We start from the raw sequence: 12,959 nt of genomic DNA on the forward strand, positions 1-12,959 counted from the left end.
ATTGGGAGCCCCCACTTCCTCCCAAAAAACACCGACAAAACTCTTGAACGATTAATGTATGTCCAGAATTTGAATCTTCAAATATTTGTTTTGTCCACTTAAATCTAATTTTGGATGAAACTTCCACTTTTCCTGAGAATACAGAAATGAAACTCCTTCCCCAAAATGTTAGTGGAACCTTTTCTGGCTGCCAGAATTAAGCGAAGAAGCCATTTCTGTCTAGTTTTTCATAAGGTTGCATGTCAGCATGGCACTTCAGTGTCTTTCATGAGAAGTGAACACAAAAATATCTGTTTTTGCCAGTCCTGGTGGCAAGAAAAATGTTTACCTACCGTTTGTAACTGGTGTTCTTCAAGATGTGTTGCTCATGTCCATTCCATGTTAGGTGTGCGTACACTGCATGCAACGCTGCTGGAGATTTTTCCCCTAATGGTATCCATAGGTTCAGCTCTGGCATCCTCTGGAGTGCTGTGCTCATGTGCCGGTATATGAGGCACCGCCAGCCCTGCACCCTCTCAGTTCTTTCTTGCCATCAACTCTGACAGAGGGGTAGGAGGGTGCGTCATGGAATGGACACGTGCAACACATTTTGAAGAACAACAGTTATGAAAGGTAGGTAAGCATTTTTTTTTCAAGTGCTTGCTCCTGTTGATTCCATAGTAGGTGACTCACAAGCAGCATCCCTGGAGGTGGGCTCGGTGTTCACAGTCTTGCAGCTTGCAACACTGCTCTACCAGAGCTTATGCCACCCTTGGTTTGCTGGGTAACAGCGTAACAGGACGTGAAGGTGTGGACTGAAGACCGGGTTGCGGCTCTGCAGATGTCCTGTATCAGTACCTGCAGACAAAGCTTGCATTCTGGTGGAACGGGTGGTCAAGACAGTTGGCAGTGACACCCTTTCTTGCTCACAGTAGAACCTGATGCAGGCAGTTATCCACAAGGAGATCCTCTGGGAGGAAACTGGCCAGCCTTTCATCCTGTCTCCTACTGCAAAAGGGCTTGGTCCTCTTGAAGTAGAAGGCCAATGCTGATCTAACATCCAGGGTATGTAGACTGCATTTCTTGCTGGATTTATGAGGCTTTGGAAAGAATACTGGCAGGAATATATCCTGATTTTTGCAACACCACTTTCAGCAAGAAGGCAGGGTGGGGCTGCAGTTGGACCTTGTCTTTGTATAGAACACTGTATTGGGTGGTTTGGAAGGGAGCGCTGTAATTTCAGAGACTCTGCATGCCGAAGGGATTACGACCAGGAAGGAAACTTTCCATGAGAGAAGCATCAATGAACACAAAGCTAATGGCTTGAAGGGGACCCCATGAGCCTTGACAGCAGCAGGTTCACATCCCAAGGTGGGATAGGGTCACAAACTTGAGGATAAAGTGGCTCCATGCCATTCAGAAACCTGAGTGTCATATCATGGGCAAAAACTGATCTGCTCTGAAAATGCGGGTGTAAAGCCAAGATGGCCGCCAAGTAGACCTTTATAGAAGACAGAGACAGGGCTTGGAGCTTTACGTGGACTGCAGCGATGCCTGCTTGGGGAAAGACTTCATTTGACCAGCCAACATGGGAAGCGTTTCTAGTTGGCTAGGTAGGGTTGCCCTGGTAGAGGGCTTTCTACTATGTAGCAAGACCTGCTGCACCTGGACAGAGCACTCCCTCTCATCCAGATTCAGCCACAAAGCAGCCATGCTGTCAAGTGTAGGCCTGTGAGGGTTGGATGGAGAAGCCGCCCTTGATCCTGTGAAATTAAGTCCGGTCTCAGGGAAAGAGTCCATGGGGCTGCGACTGCTAGGTCTAAGAGCATGCCAAACCAGTGTTGGCGAGGCCATGCCGGAGCGATGAGGATGACCTTTGGCTTGTCCGCTTTTATCTTCAGGAGCACCTTGTGAACCAGAGGAACTGGCGGAAAAGTGTACAGCAGCCGGTCCAACCATGGATTGAAAAAGGCATCAGACAGGAGTGCCCTGCCCTGGCTGAGTCTCAAGCAAAAGAGGTGACACTTGTTCTCCGCCATGGTGAACAGATCCACCTGGGGAGTCCCCCACCTCTGGAAGATGGCACAGATTATCACCTCGTGGTGAGAGGAGAAGGACCAGCTAAAGTGATCTGCTAGCATGTTCCATTCCCCGGGGAAGTGAGTGGCCGCTATGTGGATGGAATGCTTCAATCAAAAGTTCCATAGTCTGAGGGCTTCCTGATAAAGGACTGTGGAACGGGGCCCTTCTTGCTTGTTGATGTAGATCATAGCTGTATTGTCCATCAACACTTGCACTGTTTTGCCCGCGAGTTGGGGGAGGAACACCTTGCATGCCAAGTGGATTGCCCTTCACTGTGATGGTGCTCAGTATCCAGCAGTCTGATGTAACAGCCACCCAGACAGGGAGGTAGGGCAAAAGGCGGTCCAGAAGCAAAGGAGCGGGCTGCTGATCCAGGAGGGAGACTAGTAATCTGTCCCCAAGCGCACATTCAAAAGGCCTGCTTTTTCCTGCTTGGGAAATGGTTGGTGCCTTGTTGGGCAGTGGAAAATGGTGCTTGGCTCTGTCAGCATCTGAGCCCTTTCCCTTTTTTCTCATGGGGTTCAGGCCTAGTCACATTTGAGAAGCAAGACAGCTGTGATGGCCTAAAATGTTTATGAGAGGCCGAAGGGATACAGAGGCCCAAGGAGCGTAACGTGGCCCTAGAATCTTTGAGGCCGTGAAGCTTACTGTCTGGTCCAAAAACAGGGCAGCACCTTCAAAGGGGAGGTCCTGGACCAATTGCTGTGCCTTTTGGGGAAGTCCCGATGACTACAGCCATAAACCATGACTCATAACCACTGCTGATGCCATGGACCTGGCTGCTGAGTCCGCTGCGTCCAGAGCTGCCTGGAGAGATGCTCTAGTCACCGCTTTTCTGTCTCCCGTGATGGCCACAATTTCCTGTATTGAGTCCTGTGGCAGAGAGCCCTTGAATTTGGCCAGTGAGTCCCAAATGTTAAAATCATATCGCCCCAGCAACACCTGCTGATTTGCAATGAGGAGCTGTAAACTTGTGGGAGAATAAACTTTCCTACTGAACAGGTCCAGACATTTGGCCTCTTTATTTATGGGAGTAGAATTAGTCTGGCCTTGCCTGTCCTGCTCATTAGCCACAGAGACTACTAGCGATCCTGTAGGAGGGTGAGTAAACATATATTCAAACCCCTTTGCGGGCACATAGTATTTCATTTGTGCCCATTTGGAAGTAGAGGGCAGAGATGGGGGAGGTCTGCCACAGAGGGCTTTTACCAGTTTGATCACCCCCTCATGCACCAGCAAAGCCACCTTAGAAAGGGCAGCCATGGCTAAGATGTCAAAGAGCGGGTCTGTGGGCTCCTTAAACTCCTCTGCCTCAAGGCCCAAATTGGCTGCCACCCTCTTGAGGAGCTCCTGATGAGCTCTAAAGTCATCGAGGAATAGAGTTTTAGAGAGGCCCGTGTGTGCTTCGTCAGGGGAAGATGAGGAAGAAGCCACCAGTGGGGGAGGGATGGGGGCTCCTACCTCTCCGTAAACCATCTCTGCTGGGGGAGCACCTGGGGTCTCAATACCCTGCTCTGAGTCCGATGTCTGCTCTGGTGCAGGTGGCGGGGGGTGGGAGTGGGGGACATGGCACGCCCCTCTGACACCGCCACCAAAAGGTGGACGGGAGAAAGGTCTTAGTACTGCAAGGAACCCCCATGGATTCCAGCATTGCCACTGGACTGGCCATTGACTCAGGGGCCATAGGCCCATGGGTGGAATGGTGCCCACATCTGGTTGGTATGCCGGAGGATGGTGCCTCTTTTGTGGGGGTGTGGTCTCAGAATCCAATGATCCCTTCCTTGTAGGAAGACCATGGGAGCACAACCGAGGCATACTTCGAACGGCTATGATGGGCTGCTGGGGAGTGATGCTCCGGGGACTGGCTATGGGAGACCAGTGATGGGTTCCAGGAGTCCAGGGATCATCGTTGAGACTCCAGCGAGCGTCATCTCTGCTCAGGAGATTGGTGCTGCTCCGGGGACTGGTGCCAGGAGGAAGAGCAATATCTGGGTTCCAGAAACCAATGTCTAGAGTTGGAAGCAAGGTACCGGGGCTCAGGTGATCGGCTCCTGGGGGACAGTGACCATTGCTGGCCAGCTGGGGAATGCTATCTTGAGGTTTGGGATGCACTCGGATATGGTAGCTGGCGCCATGTAGGGGACCACTGTGGGAACACTAAAGCAGGTTTGCCCCACGAGACAACTGTCTTAGCTGGCTTGATAACCGACTGCCAATTATGGGGTGTAGGAGGGACCAGCAAAGCCATGAAGTCTTTAGCTGCCTGGAAGGCCTCAGGCATGGACTGCACCCTAAGATGTGGTACATCTTTGCCAGATATACGGAGCGGGTCCCGGACTGGGCTGGTGGGGTTGCACAACTCTGCGAGACAGAGAGGCCTGATGCAGGTTGCAACTCTCTTTCTAAGTCTTTCGTATTCCCCGTGGGCACTGGGGAGCGCCCTATCTTGGTGCACTTCTTTTATCTATTCCTTGGCGCCGGGATGTTAAATGGTGCCGAGAAAGACATGGTGCTGGAGGAGCACTGCACTCTGAGGTGGACATGCTCAGTGCTGAGTCTGGCAGTCTTGGGTCAGACACCTATGTCGGCGCAGCTTCCATCAGGATAGCTTTAACTCTAAAGTCCCTTTCCTTCTGGGTTCACAGGCAGAAGCCCCTTCAAATCCTGCACTTATCATGAACATGGGCTTCCCCGAAACAGTTAAAGCAGCTGGAGTAAGGGTCGCTGACCGGCATAGGCTTAGCACACGCCACACATGGTTTGAAGCCCAGGGACCAGGGCATGTCCCATCCTGGGAACGATATCCCGTAAGGGGACTAACTAATAGTGAGAAACTATATAATACTTACCTGTAATGACAACTACTAAGAACTGTTTACAACAGGAACCAGAAGAAACCATTAGAGATTTGCTGAAGCAAAAGCACTGTTCCTGCAACTGTCATGGGCGGTAAGATGGAACTGAGCCAGTGCAGGGCTGGCGGCGCCTCATGTACCGGCGCATGAGTACGGCACTCCAGAGGGTGCCAGAGCCAACTCTACAGATACCACTAGGGGAAAACATCTCTGGCAGCGGTGCACATGGCGCACCCACACCTAACATGGAATCGACATGATCGAGCACTCTAAGAAGAACTTCATCTATGGAGTAACTATAAAACAAAAAAGTACTTCTTTTAAAGAGAAAAAGAGAAGGAGAAGAAGTAGTAATAACTACACTAAAACTGACAGGTAAGGCACTATCTACTAAGGGAAAAGGAGAAGCAGGCACCTGCTGCGGATGCTGTCCCTGCCCAAAGGCAGTAGGTAAGGAACTGTGGGGTGGTCAGACTGCACAGCGCTATAGATACGTCCCTCTCACAGTGTGTGTGTGGGGGGAGAGGTAAGCATGTGCAGTCCAACAGGCACTGCTGATGAAGATCTTCAATTCCAGGTGCAGGGGGCGCTGCCGCACCTACAGTTGGGCACCCATGGGGACATCACTGGAAGAAGAACCTGCACTCTTATTGGAAATTTTTAAACACAGGTATTCTCCACAAGCAAATGTACACAACTGAGCTATAAAGCACCTTTACCAGGAATACAGCCACTATTGACATGCATTTTGGAAATGCTTGCGTAGCAATAGACAGGTCAACGGGCAAGACTGTAAACTGATAATGGGTGCTGTTGACTAGAAATCATAGGAATCTCCTGTGGCTGTGATGGATAACCACATGAAAAACTGAAGGTAATGTACCAGCCACGAGAGTCCAGGGAGGGGATTATGGAGGCTAGAGTGATCATGAGAAACCTTATTTGCTTTAGCTATTCAAATTTCACTGGTTTAGCTGGGTTGGAGATATGGTTAAGGCCTCTGGGATAAGGAAGTAACATGAATAGAAACATTTCTCTCAGCAGAGAGGGGGAGCCTTCTCTATAGCTCCCAAATGGAGGAGAGACTGGCCCTGCTGGAGGAGGACAACCTTGTGAGAGTGCTTGTTGAAGAGGGACAGGGAAGGCAGACGGGAGGGATGGAAATAAACTGCAGTGTTTATCCCTGTTCCAGAGTACTAAGAACCTAACAATCTGTGATCATATGGACCCAACCACATGGAAGTAGGATAACCTGTTGGGAAAAAACAGGGGAGGGAGAAACTGGCACGTAATGATCTAGTACTCTGCCCTCAACAAGAGAATCAGACAGGCTGCTTGGGATTTCCAGACTGTGTTGAAAAAGGCATCATGGAAGAAAACTGAGGAGGTGGAGTTATCCTGTATTCCCCCCCCAACTTTTCCAGAAGTGATCAGACTGCATAGGTGAGAAGAGCTGGTATCTGAAGACACTGAGGGTGGAATTGTTTTCTTTTATGGAAAGGAGTGTATATTCCGAATAATTTCAGCATGGCCCTCAAATCTTTGAGACTGAGGAGCTTTTCATCTGTCTTCTGTGAGAAGAGGGAAGGATCTTCAAAGAGGAGATCCTGGATAATCTGCTGGACCTCCTGTAGGAGACCTGACGGTTGAAACCATGAACACCTCTGCTTCATTACTGCAGATGTCATGGCTCTGTCTACCAAAGCTGCCCAATCTAAAACAGCTCTCCGAAGTCCTAGACACCAGTTTCTCACATTCAAAGGTGGACTGGAATTTCTGCCAGGCACTCTCTGGCAACTTGTCTGAGAACCCTGTTGAACCAATTGTTGCAGAAGGAGAAGTCCTATTTGACAAGTCTTGTTGTTTAGAGATACAAAATTGTAGGGCAGCTATGGCCAACTACCGAAAAGGTCTAGTCTCTTTGTGTCTTTGTCCTTTAGGATAGAAGGCGATCCCTGACATGCTCTTTCATTCACTGCTGAAACAACTAAGGAATGTGACAAAGGGTGGATGTAAAAATGTCCACAGCCCTGCAAAGGGCCATGGTACCTTCTCTTGTCCTCTTAGTAGTTGGAGGCAGAGGATGGCATTTGCCACAGATTTTGTAGGGTCCACAACGGCTTCATTTATAGGTAGATGCACTTGAAAAAAATCCTACCGAATGCAGTATTTCCACCAGCCTATGGAAACCCTCCTGAGCCTCTTAAATCTGAATGCCAAGAGAGGTAGCTATTTTTGTTAGTAACTCATGATAGGCCCTGAGGACCTGTAGTTGTCCTGGACAAGATAACAATCCCCAGCACCACAGCCTTGTCAGGTGATGATGTGACGTGCAAAGAAAGTTGAGTATGAGCCTCTTGTACCGAGGTGGATTGAGATTCCAAAATCTGAGGCTCAAATTGAGGTTTCTGCTTGGTATTGGCAATATCATTGGTTTCCTCATGGGAACCAGCCTAATGTCTGCTTGGGGATCTATATAAAGAATCAGCGTATCTGGTGGTGGGAGGCAAGCCCAGTTGGTTCCAGTAAGGCAGTTGGTAAGGCACAGGACCCAGCCACAACCACTCCAAGGATCTGAGTCTCTGATCTGATCTCAGGAAACCAGATGGGTAACAGGAGTGGAATCCTCATTATGAAGGTAAGTGTCATCTTCTATCGCACATATTAGGGCCATCAAAACCTATCTCAGACTCAGAGGAGGACCCTGAATTCCCTGACCTTTGAGGAGCTACACCAGTTGATGACAAGGTGAGGTGGCATCCTCTGAAAATGTTGGTATCAGGGACAGCATAATGGGTTTACTCTGGACTGTACTGGGCAAGGAAGTGCTGGATAGTCTGAAGACGCAGCTGCACCTGGTACCAAGGGCTGAATTTGTCTTAAAAGTAAGTCTGTAGACACAGCCTAAACAGGAACCAGTACTGGCTGGTGTGTCTCCTGTGCCATCGGAGAATCTTGTACTGAGATGCAGAGCTGGTCCTGTGTTGCTGTGTCCCCTCTGGCATCATCGGTACCAAGGTATTTCCTTGATGCTGCTATTGTTGCATCAAAGAGGTTGGCACTGCAGTGGGAGTTGGTCCAATGGCTCAGGTACTACTGCCGACAACTCCTGATGAGAAGCAGGTGGTCTTTCCAGGTAACATTTTACTTCCTCGGTGTTTATTAGTGGATGGTACTGGGGAGCTGGACCTTCCAAAGGAGCTTGGCTCCTTTGAGGAATGCCATTCCAATGCTTTGTGCTTCTTTCTTGACACTGGAAAAGGGGTTCAGTGATGACTTTCTGGTGCAGCGTCCAGAGAGGCACTCCTATCCAAGGGGAAAGTATTTGGTACCTGCCCTGAGTGGGAAGGTGCAGAAGGTGGATGCAGTCTCACCCTTCAATCCTTTTTTGTCCTTTTTTCAATCCTCCGAAGATGTGGCACTCAAATGTGACCCTCAAGGAGGCACTTTAGGCATCTGGAATGAGGGTCATTCATTGGCATAGACTTTTTGCAGTAAGCATAAGGCTTAAATCCCAGAGACCAAAGTGTATCGTAGTACTGGACAACAGCACCCCTTGTATAGTGGGGATTCAATAGCAAAAGTTGTAACAGAAAATAATGAAGAAAATATATGCTAATTTACACAAACCAGTAATCCTAATTATTTCCAGAAAGGAGATTGTGACGTAGTTGACATGAACTGTGACCATATAGATCATTGTTGCAATCAGGGTCCTATGGTTGCACCAGGTCTTGTACAGAGGAGGGCAAGTGGGGTGTCTATGGAAAGGTTATAGTTTGCTGGTTATGACTGTGCTGTCTATATGTGTGTATCATGTTTGTATTCACAGTTATGAATATTGGCTATGTACTTGTATCTCAATGTGTTTGATTCTAAGTAGCCTCAGTGAAGCATTTGGTCAGCTTCTTGAAAAAGGACTATTATCAGTAAGTGCCTAATCAAGAAACACTTAACTGACAATGAACTTTGGGAGACGCCAATCCACATCTGAGCTTTCCTGGGAACGTTCAAACTAACATGTAAACAATGGTGTTGGCCTGCAAAAAGCTGAATCATTTATAGACATGTGACTTGCCCAGGTGGCTACAAACTCCATCTTGTTGCTATGATTTTGCACTGGAGAACAAAGGGGTTTCCGCCCACAAGAGAAAGAACATAAAAGGCCCTGGAAACCCCTCCATTTTGTCTTCAGCTGGGTTAAGAGATGGCCTCTCCACCCCCAAGAGATGCCTGAAATAAACTGGAACAAAGGACAGTAACTATGGGGGTTTGAGTGATTGCTGGACCCAGACTAGGAAAGAGTCCAGTCTGTGAAAGAAGCTTATTGGAACATCTCTAAGGGCGAGATTTACCTGTATGCAGTTTCTTAATGTATTAGGCTTAGACTTGCATGTTTTGTTTAATTTTGCTCGGTATACTTTGTTCTGTCTGTTATTACTTGGAATCACTTAAATCCTACTTTTTATACTTAATAAAATCACTTTTGCTTATTATTGAACCCAGAGTTAGTGACTAATACCTGGGGGAGCAAACAGCTGTGCATCTCTCTCTATCAGTGTTATAGAGGGCGGACAATTTATGAGTTTACCCTGTATAAGCTTTATACAGAGTAAAACAGATTTATTTGGGGTTTGGATCCCATTGGGAGCTGGGTGTCTGGGTGCTGGAGACAGGAGCACTTCTTAAGTTGTTTTCAGCTAAGTCTGCAGCTTTGGGGCGAGTGGTTCAGACCCTGGGTCTGTGTTGGAGCTGACTAGCATGTCTGGCTCAACAAGACAGGGTTCTGGAGTCCCAAGCTGGCAGGGAAAACGGGCTCACAGGTAGGCTCAGCACACCAGGTGACAGTCCCAAGGGGGTTTCTGTGATCGAGCCCATCACAGAGATAAACTCAGATTATTGCATAATGCAGGGATGGCCAAACTTACTGACCCTCCAAGCTGCATATTACAATCTTCAGAAGTTCGAGAGCCTGGGCTTGGGGCCTCAACCCTGCGGTGGGGTGGTGGGGCTAGGGGCTTCTGAAATGTGGGGTCATGGGGTCTCAGGGCTCCAACCCCCTTGGGGCACACCTGCCAGTGCTCGGGGTTTCAACACCTCTCTTGCTGAAGCCCTAAGACTCCCACGCCCTGCTGGGTAGAAGCACCTAGGGTCCCACAACCCCACTGCAGTGCATAAGCCCCGAGCTCTCCCAAACAATCTGGCAGGTGGAGAATGGGGGAGACATGGGAGCTCCAAGAGCTGCACTTTAACTGTAAAAGAGCCACGGTTTGGCCACCCCCTGACATAATGAGTAGTAACCGTCTGACCACATGTGGACATATCTAATATAGACAGCAAGTGATGCCCTAACAGCGCCCATTACCATCTAACAGTGCTCAAGCAACCACCACTCAAGTGACCCTTCTGGTCAAGTTTTTGCACTCTATTAGTTCAAGGTCAATATTTTCAGAAGCCCCTTACCTATGCAAGTCTCTTGCAAGTGGTTTCTCACCAGCACCTGCTTCTTTGTGATCACTGTTAAACTATTTTTGGAGCATGGCACAAAAGAAGCCATCATACTAGTGAAGTATAATGTACTAATGAATATTTGTCTGACAAGAAATCTGAGTCTCAGCTGAACTAATTTGGAAAACTTTTTTTATGACTGGGTGTCTAAATGACTTGCTGACCAGGTTGCCACTGTCGAACTACGGAGATCACAGTAGAGTTACTGGCCAAGTATGTGAAGAAGGAAGAGGACAGGGCAGATGGGGTGACCCCCAGCACAGCCTATGCTGTTTGTGTTAAGTTTACAAAGCAACAATTCTCTGTATTCATACAAACACAGTAATTCTCGTTGTGAAGAGACCAATCAAGGCTCATGAGAGCAGAAGTCCCACAAACACCTCAGGGCTCCACTACCACAACAGAGGTGGCAGCCTCTTATCCATTCTATTACCTACCCATTTGGGCTTGCATGGACAACACTGGGTTGGGCAAATCCCCTCCTTAACTTTCCTCACACCTCAGCATGACCTCTCTACAGTAGGCTACAAAGACTGTCATTTAAAATATAATAAAAAACTGCACAAAAGTATGCCATCTGGTCCGAATGAAAAAAAAAAAGAGAGCCAAGCAAGGAATTACCCCCTTTAAAAATAAAATAAAAGAGAAAATGCCCTAAACATAAGCAAGGATCTGGAATTGTTTGAATTGGTCTTAAATTTCTCCTCCCATTCTATGTTTGCTCATACTTGTTTTCACCTTTAGGAAATTGACCCTTTTAAAGCATCACATATGTTACTAGCTGAGATCATATTGTTAGAACATAAATGAAAATAGGTTGTGATGTGTGTACCAAGGAAATGTTCAATTTTTCAGTTCTGTGAAAGGTGTGAAGTTACTGTATACACTGCCCAGCAACTTTTGTTGTTTGGCTGAAGTATGACATTGTGATATCAACGAAAGTTATGAGCTATGGGCTCCAGGTTTAGCAGAAAACGGGTGAGGTTCAGAAGGAAGAGATGGGTAAAAATGTAAGGACTACAGTCATATGACCTAATATTCTCTACCCTAACTTGGGGAAAATAAGGAATCCTTTGATATGTAGCCTTTGCATGTTGGGTGAGCTATCACACTATGTCTGAGGCATGATGCTGGGGAGATTAAAACAAAAAAACAAACCAAAGACTATCGATAAACACATGGGCAATACTGATTTAGCTTGTCATAAATATTACAGGAATTGAAGTGCATTGAAGAGATGGCATTCTCACTAAATACAGTCCCAGGAGTCACAGTGAACATGTTTTTTTAAATATACAGTAGAACCTCAGAGTTGCGAACATCTGAGTTATGAACTGATCCACACCTTATTTGGAACTGGAAGTACACAATCAGGCACAGCAGAGACATAAAAAAAGAAAAGTAAATACAGTATTGTGTTAAATGTAAACTACTGAAAAAAAAGGAAAAGTTTTAAAAATTTTTGACAGGGTAAGATAATTTAAATGAAACAAGCACAGAAACAGTTAAGATAGGTAAAAAGTATTTTTCTTCTGCATAGTAAAGTTTCAAAGCTGTATTAAGTCAATGTTCACTTGTAAACTTTTGAAAGAACCATAACGTTTTGTTCAGAGTTACGAACATTTCAGAGTTATGAACAATCTCCATTCCCGAGATGTACGTAACTGAGGTTCTACTGTAAAATAAACAGGTTTTATACTTCACATTCTTTAATTCAGTCACAGCTACAGGCTATATAAAGTTCATATGGTAATGTCTAAAAGGACTATTAAAATATGACAGTAGCTACACTTTAAAATAAACTACTATGACGTACTCTAATATATTTAACACACTTACAGAAAGGTGAAAGCTTACCCAGCAGGTTGCAAACGCAATCCCTAGAAGTCCCTTAAAATGTAAAAGATCATATGAAGCTTTTTATGAAGAGTTCTGCTCTTGAGAACTTTATTGCCTCTTTATTATATTACAGATTTTCTATCCACTAACTTCACATTTATTACATGATATTCACAGATAAATTACAATGAAAAAAGAAGATATGCTAAAATAGCAAAGACAAATTACAAAATAAACTATGGGAAAATAATTGTATATGAAATCAACTACTGGATAACTTTTTCACATAAGTATACAACATATCCTTTTTTTCCAGAAAAAAAGAGGAAAAAGGATTCCAATTCATTATTAACATGGCTAAACATGATTTCCTACAGTAAGTATGCTTTCCCTAGCACTAAAATTTTAGAGTGTGATGCCATCTATTAGTGTGCTTATATACTGACCTAATTCAACTAGAGATTTGTTGCTTCTGTATTTCTGAAATGCTACAGAAGTACTTTTATTATTTGTATTAACATAGTGCCTAAGAGCCCTAGTCATGGACCAGGAACCCACTGCAATATATGCTGTACAAATACAAATACTTACATTATGTTCATTTTTATTCTTCTGAACTTCCTCTACTTCAACTTTAATTTAACACAAACATGCTCTGGTATTACTGTAACATTTAACTTTGCCCCTTTTAAATGT

General features: G+C 46.1%; 1 protein-coding gene across 10 annotated transcripts in view; it reads right to left on the reverse strand.

Annotated features, from left to right (window-relative positions):
- The window catches only part of CEP170 (centrosomal protein 170), a 190,815-nt gene that overhangs the window by 112,920 nt on the left and 64,936 nt on the right, over positions 1-12,959 (reverse strand). The gene's annotated exons all lie outside the window — the stretch shown is intronic.

This window comes from Natator depressus, chromosome 3 (assembly GCF_965152275.1).
Source record: "Natator depressus isolate rNatDep1 chromosome 3, rNatDep2.hap1, whole genome shotgun sequence".
Lineage (NCBI taxonomy): Eukaryota > Metazoa > Chordata > Testudines > Cheloniidae > Natator > Natator depressus.